The 18,256-nt window shown below is 41.0% G+C and overlaps 1 protein-coding gene and 1 long non-coding RNA gene across 5 annotated transcripts in view; one reads left to right on the forward strand and one right to left on the reverse strand.

The window, feature by feature from the left end:
* The window catches only part of CC2D2A (coiled-coil and C2 domain containing 2A), a 303,035-nt gene that overhangs the window by 145,972 nt on the left and 138,807 nt on the right, over window positions 1-18,256 (forward strand). For 2 of the 4 annotated variants that reach the window (XM_079920217.1, XM_079920218.1), the window contains exon 1: window positions 17,561-17,705. The exons of the other annotated variants lie outside the window; for them this stretch is intronic. The gene's annotated coding sequence lies outside the window, so the exon portion shown is untranslated. Of the gene's footprint in view, window positions 1-17,560; window positions 17,706-18,256 lie in introns of those variants that run through there. 4 annotated transcript variants of the gene reach the window in all.
* LOC307185752 overlaps window positions 1-18,256 on the reverse strand; it is a 180,641-nt gene that overhangs the window by 21,347 nt on the left and 141,038 nt on the right. The gene's annotated exons all lie outside the window — the stretch shown is intronic.

The following is an 18,256-nucleotide window of genomic DNA, read 5'->3' on the forward strand; positions in this document are numbered from 1 at the left end:
CATCAGCAAATAAATCTACAAAATGTCCTGGGGACAAAAGAGATTTATTTTTTATTTTATTTATTTAACATCTTTATTGGAGTATAATTGCTTTACAATGTTGTGTTAGTTTCTGCTTTATAACAAAGTGAATCAGCTATACATATATCCCCATAGCTCCTCCCTCTTGTGTCTCCCTCCCTCCCTCCCTATCCCACCCCTCTAGATGGTCACAAAGCACCAAGCTGATCTCCCAGTGCTATGTGGATGCTTCCCACTAGCTATCTATTTTACATTTGTTAGTATATATAAGTCCATGCCACTCTCTCACTTCATCCCATTTTACCCTTCCCCCACCCCGTGTCCTCAAGTCCATTCTCTACATCTGCATCTTTATTCCTGTCCTGCCCCGAGGTTCTTCAGAACCTTTTTTTGTTTTTAGATTCCGTATATCTTCACTCTGTATGACAGTCTCTAGGTCCATCCACCTCACTACAAATAACTCAATTTCGTTTCTTTTTATGGCTGAGTAATATTCCATTGTACCTAAATAGATATTTCTCCAAAGAAGATCTACAGATTGCCAACAAACACATGAAAGGATGCTCAACATCACTAATCACTAGAGAAATGCAAATCAAAAGTACAATGAGGTATCACCTCACACCAGTCAGAATGGCCATCATCAAAAAATCTATAAACAATAAATGCTTGAGAAGGTGTGGAGAAAAGACAAAAGAGATTTAGATGCTGACCTCTTTCCTGCTGAATTTCAACAGCATTAAAACCTCTCTGATAAACTTGATGGTCCTAATTGAGTGGATTAGCCTGAAGGGATACTTAGCACCATGGGGCGGAATGCAACAGGAGTAGAGGGGGGTGTTGACTGGATTGGTGATGGGGGTTCCAATCAGAAATCAGAAGGCCAGGAGTGGTGGGAGGGGAGGCGGAAGGACGAGGAAGGGGTGTTTGCTGATTTAGGCATAGCTGTGATTGAGGGCTAAAACCTCTCCAGAGGCTGGATGATATTGGTGTAAATCATATTGGAGAAACCAGTGTTCCTCAGCCTTAGTACTATTAAGATTTTGTGCCAGATCATTTTTCCACTGGGGAGGTGGGGGAGAGGGCTGTCCTGTGCATTGTAGGATGTTTAGCAGCATCCCTGGCCTCTACTCACTAGATGCCAGCAACATCTTCCCCCAAGTTGTGACAACCAAAAATACCCCCAAACTTTGCCAAATGTCCCCTGGGATGGCAAAGTCAACACTGATTGAGAAGCACCGTTATGAACAGAAGAAGGTAACCTTGAAAAATCAAATGTGAGGAATCTGGGTAGGGTGTTTGGACCCTCAGACACATCAATGCAGCCAAGGGCAAAAATGCTCAGACTTCCTGGGAGCCATTTCCCACGGTAACCAGCTAGCTAGATGCCTCTGTTCTCCCTCCTCTGGCATCTGGACATAGGACTACCATTTGAATCGAGTAAGCCCCTCAAGATTTATGAACAACTCCAAGTGAAAATGGGGCTTCAAGGATGTCCTGTTAATAAAAGCAGGCATTTTCAAGCAACTAATTAGAGAATGAGAGTGTCATGAAGATAACTGTTACCCTAAGCTGCTGACGCAAGTCATACCAGTGAGATGCACTTAAGGGAAGTAGCTAGAGAGAATAGAAAGTAAAAATTCTAGGAAAGTAACTTTTCAATGAGAAAAATATGAGAATTCACTACTCATACTAGAGCAGCAGTTTTCCCTATGTAAGAGCTTCTCCAGTCATTTCAAATTATGACATGAGTCTCTAAATAAAATGAATCCTGGGCTTCCCTGGTGGCGCAGTGGTTGAGAGTCCGCCTGCCAATGCAGGGGACACGGGTTCATGCCCCAGTCCTGGAGGATCCCATATGCTGCGGAGCGGCTGGGCCCGTGAGCTATGGCCACTGAGCCTGCGCGTCCGGAGCCTGTGCTCCGCAACGGGAGAGGCCATAACAGTAAGAGGCCCACGTACCGCAAAAAAAAAAAAAAAAAAAAAAGAATCCTACATCATTTTATTCTCAGTAGCTCATACAGCTCTCTTACGAGGTGAAAATGGTGTGAACTGAAGCAAATGAGGAGAAAGTGTTTCAATTCAAAACAGGGTGAAGATCATAGCCCTGAAGGAAGAAAATTAAATGCTTTAATATCTATAAAATTAAAATAGGCTACACAACCGATACATCTGAGTCAATGTGTTTTTCTCCATTTACTATAGAAACAGGAGGTTTGAATTTACTGGAGTTCAAGTTTTATTTCAGGAGGAGATGTATATAATTTAATAAATTGGAAAATATAAATCAAATGTTGAAGAACACAGTTTTATAAAATTTATGATTCAAAGGTGATTCTTCAGCTTCCAAGTTGAGCCTTATTTTAGTGATGCGTTTTCCCTTGTGAAACATTTTTCTTTCATGGAGAATAAATCAGCTACAATCAAAAATATTGTTAAATTCCAAGAGCCGAGTAGGAATGACACATTCATCTAAAGCTGAAATTGTGTTCCACATGTCCAGGTATAAAAAGCATATTTTAGCCATTTATTGATGTAATAATGCACCAGGGCTTCCCTGGTGGCACAGTGATTGAGAGCCTGCCTGCCAATGCAGGGGACACGGGTTCGAGCCCTGGTCTGGGAGGATCCCACATGCCACGGAGCAACTAGGCCTGTGAGCCACAACTACTGAGCCTGCACTCTAGAGCCTGTGAGCCACAACTACTGAGCCCGCATGCTGCAACTGCTGAAGCCCGCATGCCTGGAGCCTGTGCTCTGCAACGGGAGAGGCCACTGCAGGAGAAGCCCGCACACCACAGCAAAGGGTGGCCCCTGCTCGCCGCAGTTGGAGAGAGCCCATGCACAGCAGCGAAGACCCAAAGCAGCCAAAAATAAATAAATAAATAATGCACCATTGCAGATTTTCTCTATTTGCTTTCTTATACAGCATAATACTTTCATCTCAGGTGCTTTAATTTTTCCATGTTTATTCTAGTGTTCTAACCTCCCAAAGAGGCTTCAAATGCATCATGTTTTAGTGACATTACCCTTGAAGTCGTTGAATACATTTGTCTATTTTTTTAGGTATACATTGTAAAAATTATGTGCCTTGGAGTCCCACGTAAAAAAATAATGACTTTATTTCATTTATCAATTCATTCATTCCTTCATCTATTTATTTACTTATTTAAAGATGTGACTGCTACCGTTATTATTGCTGTGTAAAAAATGACCCCCAAAATACAGTGACTTAAAAGAATAATTTTATTATGTGCATGGATTCTGTGAGTCAGGAATGTGAACAGAGCAGAGTTGGTCAACTAATCTCTACTCCATAAAGTCTGGGGTCTCAGCTAACCAAACTTGAACTCTGGGAAGTAACTCAGTGTTTAGGGGCTGGGATCATCCAAAGCCTTGTTCAGGTGCACATCTGGAAACTTGGCTAGGATAACTCAGTCTGAGCCTGCCAAACAGAGTGTGTACACATGACCTTTACAGGTGGCCTGGGTCTCTCACAGCATGTAGCCTCAGAGTAGTCAAATTTCTTCAAGATTCTAAGCACAAAAGTTCTAGCAAACAACATAGAAACCACATCATCTTTTATGACTCAGCCTCAGAAGTCAGCCAACAAGCCAGCAGCACTTCCACCATATTCTACTGGTCCATGCAGTTGTAAGGGGAGGGAACACAGACACCACTTCTTGATGGAAGGAATATCAATGAATTTAGAGGTTTCATTTTAAAACCACTATAGGACATATCACGATAGGTCACAGGATGTTTATTTTTAGGAATAATAAAAGGAATATAACTACTTGTATATTAGAGTTTAAAATTAATAAGGAATATTTTGAAAAACTTATGCCAATTAATTTAAGAACAAGGACAAGTTCATAAAATATATAATATACTAAGACAAGAAGAAATGTAGAACTTGAACAGGATTATAAGCATTAAAGTAATTAAATTAGTGGTCAAAAATCTAACTACAACCATACCCCCACCAATACACACACCCACCATTCTTCAAAGAAGATGTACAAATGGCCAATAAATACAATGAATTACGGTACTCAGCATCACTACTCATAGGGAAATACCAATTACACTAAGTCCCCAACGTACAAACCTTCAAGTTGTGAACTTTGAAAGATGCGAATGTGCATCTGGTTCCAGCAAGGAACCAGAACCTGTACCATCAACATCAGGCATGAATGAAATTGCAGCTTGCCCTCTGTCTCCTATTGCTGAAGGTCCTTCAGCTCTACCATCTACCACCTCCTCTCCCTCCTCCAGTCAGTAACTCTTCTTGCCTGTTTACTCAATGCCAGCCCCTGTATGCCAGCTGTTATACTGTACTACTGTACTTTTCAAGGTACTGTACTGTAAGATTAAAAATGCTTTCTTTATTTTTTGTGTTTGTTTTTTATGTATTACTTGTGTGAAAAGTATTATAAACTTATTACAGTACAGTACTATACAGCCAACTGTGTTAGTTGGGTACCTAGGCTAACTTTGTTGGACTTGTGAACAAACTGGACTTAAGAACGTACTCTCAGAATGGAAATTGTTCGTATATATGGGATTTACTGTAAAACCACATTTAGATACCACTTTACACCTACTAAGATGGCTATCATCAAAAAATGGAAAATAACAAGTGGTGGTGAGGATATCCAAAAATTAGAACCCTTGTCCATGACTAATGGGAATGTAAAATGGTTCAGCTTCTTTGGAAAAGAGTTTGGCATCTCCTCAAAAAGTTAAATATAGGATTACTATGTGACCCAACAATCCACTCCTAGGTGTGTATAGATAGATAGATAGATAGATAGATAGATAGATAGATAGATAGATATAGATATAGATATAGATATAGATATATAGATATATAGATGCTCAAAAGAATTGAAAATGGGGACTCAAACAGATACTTGTATGTGACTTTCATTGCAACATTATTCATACCAGCCAAAAGGTGGAAACAACCAAGTGTCCATCTGCAGATGAATGGATAAGAAAAATGTAGCATATGCATACAATGGATTATTATTCATCCTTAAAAAGGAATGATGTACTGATACATGCTACAACACGGATGAACCTTGAAAATGTTATGATAATGAAAAGTCAAACACAAAAGGACAAGTATTGTATGATTCCACTTAGATGAAATATTTAGAATGAGCAAATGCATAGAGACAGAAAATAGATTAGAGGCTACCAGGAGCTAGGGGAAGGGAGAAATGGAGATTTACTGTTTAAAGAGTAAAGAGTTTCTATTTGGGGTAATGAAGAAGTTTTTGAAATAGATAGTGATGATAGTTGCACAACATTGTGAATGTAACTGATGCCACTGAATTGTACACTTAAAAGTGGTTAAAATGGAAAACTTAATGTCATTTATATGTATGTGTGTGTGTGTGTGCGTGTGTATAATAAAAACATCTCACCAGACCCAAAGTTTTACGGACAAGTTCATAAAACAGACAGTGTGTGTGTGTGTGTGTGTGTGTGTGTGTGTGTGTGTGTGTGTTAAAGAGGTAGAGAGAGAGAAACAGAAACAGAGAGAAAGTGGAAGACAGGGAGAGAGAGAAAGAAAAAGATTAGTCTTCTTTTTAGATATTAGAATATCCTTTATTCTCAAGAACAATACAGGAAAGGAAAAACAATAAGTCAAACTCAGTAATGAACATTAAGACAAAAATAATCTAAATAGTAGTAACTAAATCCAACAATTAATTTCTAAAACATCTTTACCAAGTTTAGTGTATCCAAGGAATGCAAGAAAAGTTTGACATTGTCACTGAGATCCACAACATTAAGAGATGAAAAAAGAAAAGTCATATTTGATTACCTCAAAAGATGCAGGAAAAAAAACAAAGCTGTGATACAACACTCATTCATGATTAAAAACTCTTCAGCCACAAAGGAACACTTAACCTAAAAGAATGAGATTTTTGCATTTTGATTTAAAACAAGTCTGCTAGATTCATTTATTTTGCTGGCATAAGAATTTTTGTAAGAAATGCCATATTTGAATGAGGCATTTTAATAATTTTAGAACATAATGAGGAGATATATAATTCTTATGAACTGCTTTAGTTTAGTTAAATATTAAAAGACAAGGGAGAGGGGACCTTCAAGACGGCAAGGAGTAAAACGTGCAGATCACCTTCCTCCCCAAAAATACATCAAAAATACATCTAGGGCTTCCCTGGTGGCGCAGTGGTTGAGAGTCCGCCTGCCGATGCAGGGGACACGGGATCGTGCCCCGGTCCAGGAAGATCCCACATGCCGTGGAGCAGTTGGGCCTGTGAGCCATGGCCACTGAGCCTGCGCATCCGGAGCCTGTGCTCCGCAACGGGAGAGGCCACAACAGTGAGAGGCTCGCGTATCGCAAAAAAAAAAAAGAAAACATCTAAATGTGGAACAACTCCTACAGAACACCTACTGAACGCTGGCAGAAGACCTCAGACCTCCCAAAAGGCAAGAAACTCCCCACATACCTGGGTAGGGCAAAAGAAAAAAGAAAAAAACAGAGACAAAAGAATAGGGATGGGACCTGCACCAGTGGGAGGGAGCTGTGAAGGAGGAAAAGTTTCCACACACTAGGAAGCCCCTTCACTGGTAGAGACAGGGGGGTGATGGGGGGAATCTTTGGAGCCATGGAGGAGAGCACAGCAACAGGGGTGCAGAGGGCAGAGTGGAGAGATTCCCGCACAAGGATTGGTGCTGACCAGCACTCACCAGCCTGAGAGGCTTGTTTGCTCACCCGCTGGGTCGGGTGGGGGCTGGGAGCGGAGGCTCGGCTACAGAGGTCAGATCCCAGGGAGAGGACTGGGGTTGGCTGTGTGAACACAGCCTGAAGGGGGCTAGTGTACCACAGCTAGCTGGGACGGAGTCGCGAAAAAGTCTGCAACTACCTAAGAGGCAAGAGACCATTCTTTTGGGGTGTGCAGGAGAGGGGATTCAGAGCACTGCCTAAACAAGCTCCAGAAACAGGTGTGAGCCTCGGCTATCAGCAAGGACATCAGGGACTGGCATGAGATGCTAAGGCTGCTCCTGAAGTCACCAAGAAGCCTGTGGGCAAGCACAGGTCACTATCCACACCTCTCCTCCTGGGAGCCTGTGCAGCCCACCACTGCCAGGGTCACGTGATCCAGGGACAACTTCCCCAGGAGAACACACGGCACACCACAGGCTGTTGCAACATCATACTGGCCTCTGCAGCTGTAGGCTCACCCTGCATTCCATACTCCTCCCTCCCACCGGCATGAGTGACACAGAGCTTCCAAATTAGCCGCTCCTTTAACCCCCTTCTGTCTGGGCAGGCAACAGACGCCCTTAGGCAACCTACAAGCAGAGGCCAAAATTTAAATTTGAGGCCAAATGCAAACCTGAACCCCAGGAGCTGTGTGAACAAGGAAGAGAAAGGGAAATGTCTCCCAACAGCATACGAAGCAGTGGATTAAATCTCCACAGTCAACTTGATGTACCCTGCATCTCTGGAATACCTGAATATATAAAAAATCATCAAACAATTGAGGCGGTGGATTTTGGAAGTGACTGTACACTTGGGGTTTGCTTTCTGCATCTAATTTGGTTCTGGTTTTATGTTTATTTTAGTTTAGTATTTAGAGCTTATTATCTTTGGTAGATTTGTTTACTGATTTGGTTGCTCTCTTCCTTTTTTTTTTTAATAACTTTATTTATTTATTTTTGGCTGTGTTGGGTCTTCGTTTCTGTGCGAGGGATTACTCTAGCTGCGGCGAGTGCGGGCCACTCCTCATCACGGTGCACAGGCCTCTCACTATTGCAGTCTCTCTTGTTGCAGAGCACAGGCTCCAGATGCACAGGCTCAGCAGTTGAGGCTCACGGGCCCAACTGCTCCGCGGCATGTGGGATCTTCCCAAAACAGGGCTCAAACCCGTGTCCCCTGCATTGGCAGGCAGATTCTCAACCACTGCACCACCAGGGAAGCCCCTCCTTTTTTTTTAATATATATTTTTTCCTTTTTCTCTTTTTTTGAGTGTGCATGTGTATGCTTCTTTGTGTGATATTGTCTGTATAGGTTTGGTTTTACCATTTGTCCTAGGGTTCTGTCTGTATATTTTTTTGTTTTCTTGTATAGTTTTCAGCACTTCTTACATTGGTGGATTTGTTTTTTGGTTTGGTTGTTCTCTTCTTTCTTTCATTTTTTTTTTACTTAAAATATTTTTATTTTTAATAATATTTTTTAAATTTTTATTTTAAGCACTTTATTTTATTAGTTTTTTCTTTCTTTCGTTTTTTTTTTTTTTTCTCCCTTTTCTTCTGAGCCAAGTGGTGGACAGGGTCTTGGTGCTCCAGCCAGTGTCAGCCCTGAGCCTCTGAAGGGGGAGAGCCAAGATCAGGACATTGGTCCACCAGAGACCTCCCGGCCCCATGTAATATCAAATGGTGAAAGATCTCACATAAGGCAAATGCTAACAGCCATAAAAGGGGAAATCAACAGTAAAACAATAATAGTAGGGGACTTTAACACCCCACTTTCACCAATGGACAGATCATCCAAAATGAAAATAAATGAGGAAACACGAGCTTTAAATGATACATTAAACAAGGTGGACTTAATTGACATTTATAGGACATTCCATCTAAAATCAGCAGATTACACTTTCTTCTCAAGTGCTCGTGGAACATTCTCCAGGATAGATCATATCTTGGGGCACAAATCAAGCCTTTAAATTTAAGAAAATTGAAATCGTATCAAATATCTTTTCCAACCACAACATTATGAAACTAGCTATCAATTACAGGAAAAAAATCTGTAGAAAATACAAACACACGAGGCTAAACAATACACTATGAAACAACCAAGACTTCACTGAAGAAATCAAAGAGGAAATCAAAAAATACCTAGAAACAAATGACAATGAAAACACAATGACCCAAAACCTATGGGATGCTGCAAAGGTGGTTTTAAGATGGAAGTTTATAGCAATACAATCCTAACTCAAGACACAAGAAGCATCTCAAATAAAAATGTAACCTTACATTAAAGCAATTAGAAAAAGAAGAACAAAAAAACCCCAAATTTAGCAGAAAGAAAGAAATCATAAAGATCAGATCAGAGATCAGAAGTAAGTGAAAAAGAAATCAAGGAAAAGATAGCAAAGATCAATAAAACTAAAAGCTGGTTCTTTGGGAAGATAAACAAAATTGATAAACCATTAGCCAGAGTCATCAAGAAAAAAAGGGAGAAGACTCAAATCAACAGAATTAGAAATGAAAAAGGAGAAATAACAACTGACACTACAGAAATACAAAGGATCATGAGAGATTACTACAAGCAATTATATGCCAATAAAATGGACAACCTGGAAGAAATGGACAAATTCTTAGAAAAGCACAAACTTCCAAGACTGAACCAGGAAGAAATAGAAAATATAAACAGACCAATCACAAGCACTGAAATTGAAACTGTGATTTAAAATCTTCCAACAAACAAAAGCCCAGGACCAGATGACTTCACAGGCGATTTCTATCAAATATTTAGAGAAGAGCTAACACCTATCCTTCTCAAACTCTTCCAAACTATAGCAGAGGAGGAACACTCCCAAACTCATTCTACGAGGCCACCATCACCCTGATACCAAAGTCAGACAAAAATGTCACAAAGAAAAAAACTACAGGCCAACATCACTGATGAACCGAGATGCAAAAATCCTCAACAAATACTAGCAAACAGAATCCAACAGCACATTAAAAGGATCGTACACCATGATCAAGTGGGGTTTATCCCAGGAATGCAAGAATTCTTCAATATATGCAAATCAATCAATGTGACATACCATATTAACAAACGAAGGGGATAAACCACATGATCATCTCAATAGATGCACAAAAATCTTTTGACAAAATTTAACACCCATTTATGATAAAAACCCTCCAGAAAGAAGGCAAAGAGGGTAATTACCTCAACATAATAAATGCCATATATGTCAAACCCACAAACATCATCGTTCTCACCATCATTCTCAATGGTGTAAAACTGAAACCATTTCCACTAAGATCAGGAACAAGACAAGGTTGTCCACTCTCACCACTATTATTCAACATAGTTTTGGAAGTTTTAGCCACAGCAATCAGAGAAGAAAAAGAAAGAACTGGAATCCAAATCAGAAAAGAAGAAGTAAAGCTGTCACTGTTTGCAGATGACATGCTACTATACATAGAGTATACTAAGGACACTACAAGAAATGTACTAGAGCTAATCAGTGAATTTGGCAAAGTAGCAGGACACAAAATTAATGCACAGAAATCCCTTGCATGCCTATACACTAATCTTGAAAAATCTGAAAGAGAAATTATGGAAACACTCCCATTTACTATTGCAACAAAAAGAAAAAAAATACCTAGGAATAAGCCTACCTAAGGAGACAAAAGACCTGTATGCAGAAAACTATAAGACACTGATGAAAGAAATTATAGATGATACAAACAGACCAAGAGATATACCATGTTCTTGGATTGGAAGAATCAACATTGTGAAAATGACTATACTACCCAAAGCAATCTACAGATTCAATGCAATCCCTATCAAGCTACCAATGGCATTTTTCACAGCACTAGAACATAAAATTTTACAATTTGTATGGAAATACAAAAGACCCTGAATAGCCAAAGCAATCTTTGGAAAGAAAAATGCAGCTGGAGGAATCAGGCTCCTGGACTTCGGACTATACTATAAAGCTACAGTAATCAAGACAGTATGGTACTGGCCCCAAAACAGAAATATAGATCAATGGAACAGGATAGAAAGCCCAGAGATAAACCCACACACCTATGGTCAACTAATGTATGACAAAGGAGGCAAGGATATACAATGGAGAAAAGACAGTCTCTTCAATAAGTGGTGCTGGGAAAACTGGACAGCTACATGTAAAAGAATGAAATTAGAACATTCCCTAACACCATACACAAAAATAAACTCAAAATGGATTAGAGACCTAAATATAACACTGGACCCTATAAAACTCTTAGAGGAAAACATAGGAAGAACACTCTTTGACATAAATTACAGCAGGATCTTTTTTGATCCACCTCCTAGAGAAATGGAAATAAAAACAAAAATAAACAAATGGGACCTAATGAAACTTAAAAGCTTTTGCACAGCAAAGGAAACTATAAACAAGACAAAAAGACAACCCTCAAAATGGGAGAAATATTTGCAAACGAATCAATGGACAAGGGATTAATCTCCAAAATATATAGATAGCTCATGCAGCTCAATATTAAAAAAAAAAAAAAAAGAAACCCAATCAAAAAATGGGTAGAAGACTTAAATAGACATTTCTCCAAAGAAGACATGCAGATGGCCATGAGGCACATTAAAAGCTGCTCAACATCACTAATTAGTAGAGAAAAGCAAATCAAAACTCCAATGAGGTATCACCTCATAACGGTCAGAGTGGCCAGCATCAAAAAGTCTACGAACAATAAATGCTGGAGAGGGTGTGGAGAAAAGGGAACCCTCCTGCACTGTTGGTGGGAATGTAAATTGATACAGCCACTATGGAGAACAGTATGGAGGTTCCTTAAAAAACTAAAAATAGAATCCCCAGCAATCCAACTACTGGGCATATACCCCCAGAGAAAACCATAATTCAAAAAGACACATGCACCCCAGTGTTCATTGAAGCACTATTTACAATAGCCAGGTCATGGAATCAACCTAAATATCCATCGATACATGAATGGATAAAGAAGATGTAGCACATATATACAATGGAATATCACTCAGCCATAAAAATAAACGAAATTGAGTTATTTGTAGTGAGGTGGATGGACCTAGAGACTGTCTTACCGAGTGAAGTAAGTCAGAAAGAGAAAAACAAATATCATATATTAATGCATATATGTGGAACCTAGAAAAATGGTACAGATGAACCGGTTTGAAGGGCAGAAATTGAGACACAGATGTACAGAACAAACTTATGGACATCAAGGGGGGAAAGTGGCGGGGTGTTGGTGGTGCTGTGATGAATTGGGAGATTGGGATTGACATATATACACTAATATGTATAAAATTGATAACTAAAAAGAACCTGCTGTAAAAAAAAAGGAAATAAAAAAATTCAAAAAACAAGAAGAGTCATGTACCACAGTGTTCATTACAGCTTTGTTTACAATAGCCAGGTCATGGAATCAACCTAAATGTCCACTGAAAGATGAATGGATAAAGAAGATGTGGCACATATATACTCAGCCACAAAAAGAAACGAAATTGAGTTATTTGTAATGAGGTGGATGGACCTAGAGACTGTCATACAGAGTGAAGTAAGTCAGAAAGAGAAAAATGAATACCGTATGCTAACACATATATATGGAATCTAAGGGGAAAAAAATGGTTCTGAAGAACCTACGGGCAAAACAGGAATAAAGATGCAGACATAGAGAATGGACTTGAGGACACGGCAAAGGGGAAGTGTAAGCTGGGATGAAGTGAGAGAGTGGTATGGACATATATACACTACCAAATGTAAAATAGATAGCTAGTGGGAAGCAGCTGCATAGCACAGGGAGATCAGCTCAGTGCATTGTGTCCATCTAGATGGGTGGGAAAGGGAGGGTGGGAGGGAGAAGCAAGAGGGAGGAGATATGGGGATATATGTATATGTATAGCTGATTCACTTTATTATAAAGCAGAAACTAACACAGCATTGTAAAGCAATTATACTCCAATAAAGACGTTAAAAATAAAAGATTAAAAAATTAAATTAATAAAAAGAAATCTCAAGACAGGGGAGAATATTGTCACAGAATCCATTTAACTTCTCCCCAACTCTGATCCTAACTATTTTGTTTAGTCACATTTGGGTCTACTTAATAAAAGAATTTAACAAGTGCCCTCAAGAAAAAGATAAGGGAGGTCATAATCAGAAGGTTAGCACAAGCACAGTGAACAAATCCTACCTCTTATAAGAGTTGACCACTTGAAGTAGATGATCTCTCACTATAAACATCTACTACATTCCCCCAAAACTCATATGTTGACAGCTAACCCTCAATGTGATTGTGTTTGGAGATAGGGATTTTAAGAGGTAATTAAGGCTAAATGAGGTCTTAAGGGTGTGGCCCTAATTTGATAGGATTGGTGGCTTTATATGAAAAAGAAGAGGGAGTTCTCTCTCTCTAATCCGCAGACACCAAGGAAAGGCCATGTGAGGATACAGCAAGAAGGCGGCCATCTACAAGCCAGGAAAAGAGCCCTTACCAAAAACTGCATCAACTGGCAACTTGATCTTGGACTTCCATCCTCCAGACCTGTGAGAAAATAAATCTCTATGGTTTAAGCCACCCAGTCTATGGTATTTTGTTAATGCAGCCAGAGCTAAGACAACATCCACATTTTTTTTTTCCATTAAACTTTACAGCATTTACTGAGTGCCAGGACTTGACAAATATTAACTTAATAAGCCTCGTCATGACCCTCTGGAGTATGTACTATTATGAACTTGTTTTACAAATGAGGACACTGAAACCTTGAGAAGTTAAGGAAGTTGACTAAGATCCCCCAACTCTAAGATCCAGCGTCCAATGTCTCTCTCTTCTCTGCTCCTGGACTCCACTGGACATGGCAGACATGGTGGACCTTGTCAATTTCTCCTCCATGTCTTTCATCCGCACTTTCCTATTTTCCATCTCTCTGTGCCACATTTGAATTTTTTTTTTTTTTTTTTGCAGTACACAGGCCTCTCACTGTTGTGGCCTCTCCCGTTGTGGAGCACAGGCTCCAGACGCGCAGGCTCAGTGGCCATGGCTCACGGGCCTAGCCGCTCTGCGGCATGTGGGATCTTCCCGGACCGGGGCACAAACCCGTGTCCCCTGCATCGGCAGGCAGACTCTCAATCACTGCGCCACCAGGGAAGCCCCACATTTGAATTTTTTAAATCTATCTTTTACATCACTCATTCTCTTTCCAGCTCTCTCATCCGTCCTTTGCTTTAAAATAAAAAAAACTCATGGAGATATATATAGATATATAGATATATAGATATATAGATACACACACACACACACACACACACACACACACACACACACACATATATCTAATTCACTTTGCTGTACACCTGAAACTACCACAACATTGTAAATCAACTATACTCCAATAAAAACTTTTTTAAGAATTCATGACTTTATTATTCATTTCTAAAAGCTCTAGCTGATTCTTTTTAACATTTGCCTGACCTTTTTGACAGTATCTCACTCTTCTTCCATATTTTCAAAGCCTCTTTTTAAGTTCTTTTACAGTCATTATTTTTTCTGATTCTCCATATGATCACTGCATTATCAGAAGTTCTTGGGTATCTAACTATACCCTCTAATTGCAGACTTTTGACTATTTCCTCCTGTGTGTCTAATTTTGTATTGTAAATTCATCTTCAGCAACATTTATCTGTAGCAATTCTGAATGGACTACTTGAAGGTGTGTCCCTCCAGAAAAGTTTTGTATCTGCTCTTGCCCAACACCCCACAGGAATACAGTAGCCTGAGACCACTAGTTAAAATGTGTCACTTAGGGGGTTCCTAAATGATGTAGGTAGCATGAATAAGGGAATTCAGCAGCATGGTGCAAGCCAATGGTTATGAATTCTCAGGAGATACTCTTCCTGCCACATGCAGAGTTGGTGAACAGAGACAGACAAGTTTTCTCATGGTCTCCCTGCACCAGCACTAGGTAATGGCCCCTTTCAATAGAAAGACTTCTTTCAATTCTGAAAGTCTTCTTTGTATTGCTTCTTTGAAACATTCTACCTTTTCATTTTCTTGATTCTCTCTTTCTATATAACCACAAGTGTTGAATTTCTGTGATCCTCCCATTTTCTCTGTATTGCCTTTCTGTAAAGGCAATATGCTACTTCTTTCATTGGAAGAGCCAGAAATACCCATATCTGGGACCTGTTCTTTGTGACCACTCAGTTTTTCCAGAAAACAATATTCCATGTTTTCCAATTTGGTTACAGCGAAGGTGGGACAGAGGATCCAGGTATATGTGTGGGTGTCTCAGCTCTGTGAGAAAGGTACGTCCTGCCCACCTCTCCATTTCAGACCCAGTTTTCAGACCTGAGACACACACACCTTCTGCTGTACCTGAACTTGAGACCAGTGGCTCTGTTACAACCTCCCTTGAGAAGATACCCCCAGTTTCCTCAAGATGGCAGAAGAAGAGGGGCCTGGGAAAGAAGGGTATTATTCCTCAGGCTTCCAGGGGTCAGGGAGGGTCCTGAGGACCTAGCCCCTCTATACACAGATTTTCACATTTTCTTGCATTCTCAGCCCCAGAGTCTCCCCACTTTCCTTGGTACCTGACTGCATTCATTTCCTGGGGCTGTCATACAAAGATAAGAAATCAAGGTTTTGGAGGGTTGGTTTCCTCTGAGGGCTGTGAGGGAGAATCAGTTCCAGGCCTCACTCCCAGCTTCTGGTGGCCTCGCATTCCTCGGCTGATAGATGATGTTCTCCCTGTGCCTTCACAGGTCTTCCCACTGTGCATGGCTGCCTGTGCCCAAATCCCCCCTTTTTAAAAGGACACGGTCCTATTGGATCAGGGCCCACGCTAATGACCTCATCTTAAATTGACTACCTCTTTAAAGACCTTAACTCCAAATAAGCTCACATTCTGAAGTACTAGGGGTTAGGACTTGAACATATCTTTCTGGGAGACACAACTCAGCCCATCACACTGCTGAGCCAAATCCAGAGCCCTCTCTGAAGTTCTGCAGAGTGGATCAGCTCATTTCCTCGTTTCCATGCCTACCTGACCACCCCACCCCACCCCAGACACACACAGGTACACACAGAGGCACACACACACGTACACACACAGACAGAAATGCAAAGACACAGATACACACACACATGCACATACAGACAGAAATGCAAAGACACACACAGATACACACACACACACGTACACATACAGACAGAAATGCAAACACACACACACGTACACATACAGACAGAAATGCAAAGACACACAGAGACACACGTACACATACAGACAGAAATGCAAAGACACAGATACACACACACATGCACGTACAGACAGAAATGCAAAGACACACACACAGATACACACACGTACACATACAGACAGAAATGCAAACACACACACACGTACACATACAGACAGAAATGCAAAGACACACACAGATACACACACACACGTACACATACAGACAGAAATGCAAACACACACACACGTACACATACAGACAGAAATGCAAACACACACACATGTACACATACAGACAGAAATGCAAAGACACACAGAGACACACGTACACATACAGACAGAAATGCAAAGACACAGATACACACACACATGCACGTACAGACAGAAATGCAAAGACACACACACAGATACACACACACACGTACACATACAGACAGAAATGCAAACACACACACACGTACACATACAGACAGAAATGCAAAGACACACAGAGACACACGTACACATACAGACAGAAATGCAAAGACACAGATACACACACACATGCACGTACAGACAGAAATGCAAAGACACACACACAGATACACACACGTACACATACAGACAGAAATGCAAACACACACACACGTACACATACAGACAGAAATGCAAAGACACACACAGACACACGTACACATACAGACAGAAATGCAAAGACACAGACACACACAGACACACATACAGATAGAAATGCAAAGACACACACAGACACACGTACACATACAGATAGAAATGCAAAGACACACACAGACACACGTACACATACAGATAGAAATGCAAAGACACACACACAGACACACACACACATACACATACATACACACATACATACACCGACTTAGATACACACACAGACACAGATTCACAGACACACACACACACGAGACACATACCCACACACATAGACAAACACACAGACACAGATACACACATAGACACGCACACACAGGCACACATAGATCCACAAAGATGCACACACACACGCACACATGCTAGTATACTTGGAGGGTGGCTTTTTTGGTCTGTTCATTCCATTACTCTGCCATCTTCTTTGCCTCTTTTCCCATTTCCTTTGCGTTTTGGACGGGATTCAGAGAAGAAGCAGAGATTCCTCTTGCACATTCAATTTTCCATGTTTAACCAGAAAACGCTCCAGAGCAACCTCCAGGGAGCCTGTGCAGCAGGTAAGTTAGACATCCTTGCCCTGTAATGACGACCTTCGCTGACTCTAAGCCACCCACCTCTGAGCGTTGCCTGTCGTTGACCAGAAATGCCCAGCAACCAGTTGTGGTAAGGGAAGGGCCAGCTCCGAAAGCTTGACCTCATTTCTGCCCAGCTCCCCCATGCTGATTCCCTTTGTGCTTCTCCTGTAAGCTGTGCACCTCTGCTCACCCCGTGCATGTGTGTTCCTCTGCTAGAGTAACCTGTCACTTTAAAAGAAAAAAAAAGCCACCTAGTGACCTTCCTTAGGAACGGGTTGCTAAGCGGGTGTTTTTGCTGAGACGTGGCTGCAGCTTCCCAGGGAGCAGCCCAGGGGCCGCCCCAACGTTCAGCCTTTCCCTCTGGATTTTCTAGAAGATTCAACAGTGAGACACATTCCACGTTCCCTTCATCCCAGGAAGGAGAATCTGCAAAGTGCCTTGTAAAGTTCCTTAAGGTAAATTACTTCTTCCCGGGAGCTGGGCTGCAGCAGTGCAGTCCTGCTTTCAGCTACCAGGCTTGGAGTTCAGCCTCTCCCCTGGACACCCTGAGCCTAATGAATTGTAAAGGTAGGGGTCCTCATCATTATTATTTACGTTTTACTTTCTGGAATGGAAACGTACAGTATGACTTGGGCTGCTTTGATTTGAGCCACTGTCTGGTGTCTGGTTTGCAGGAAATTAAGTCTGGCTCATGACAGCCCCTGGGTGGAATTTCTCCCGAAGCTGTCTCTGCTTCCTTCCTAGGACGTCCACGCCATCCTGTTGCATTCTGGTCTCCCGGAAACACTGGCTGCCGGTTGCATTTCTGGGCCTTTTAGTTCAAATTGGTTCGAGGGGCGAAATACTAGTTATTGCAAGCTTCACTTTCCTTGGCATTAGACAGAGGAAGATCTGTTACAGACAAAGGCTGGCTGCTCTCGCCAAAAGACCACAAGGAAATCTACCGGCTGTGTTTAAACTGATTGTTTCTCTTTGTTGCAAAGAGGGGCTCTGAAAGGCTGATAAA

This window comes from Stenella coeruleoalba (genome assembly GCF_951394435.1).
Source record: "Stenella coeruleoalba genome assembly, chromosome: 4".
Taxonomy (NCBI): domain Eukaryota; kingdom Metazoa; phylum Chordata; class Mammalia; order Artiodactyla; family Delphinidae; genus Stenella; species Stenella coeruleoalba.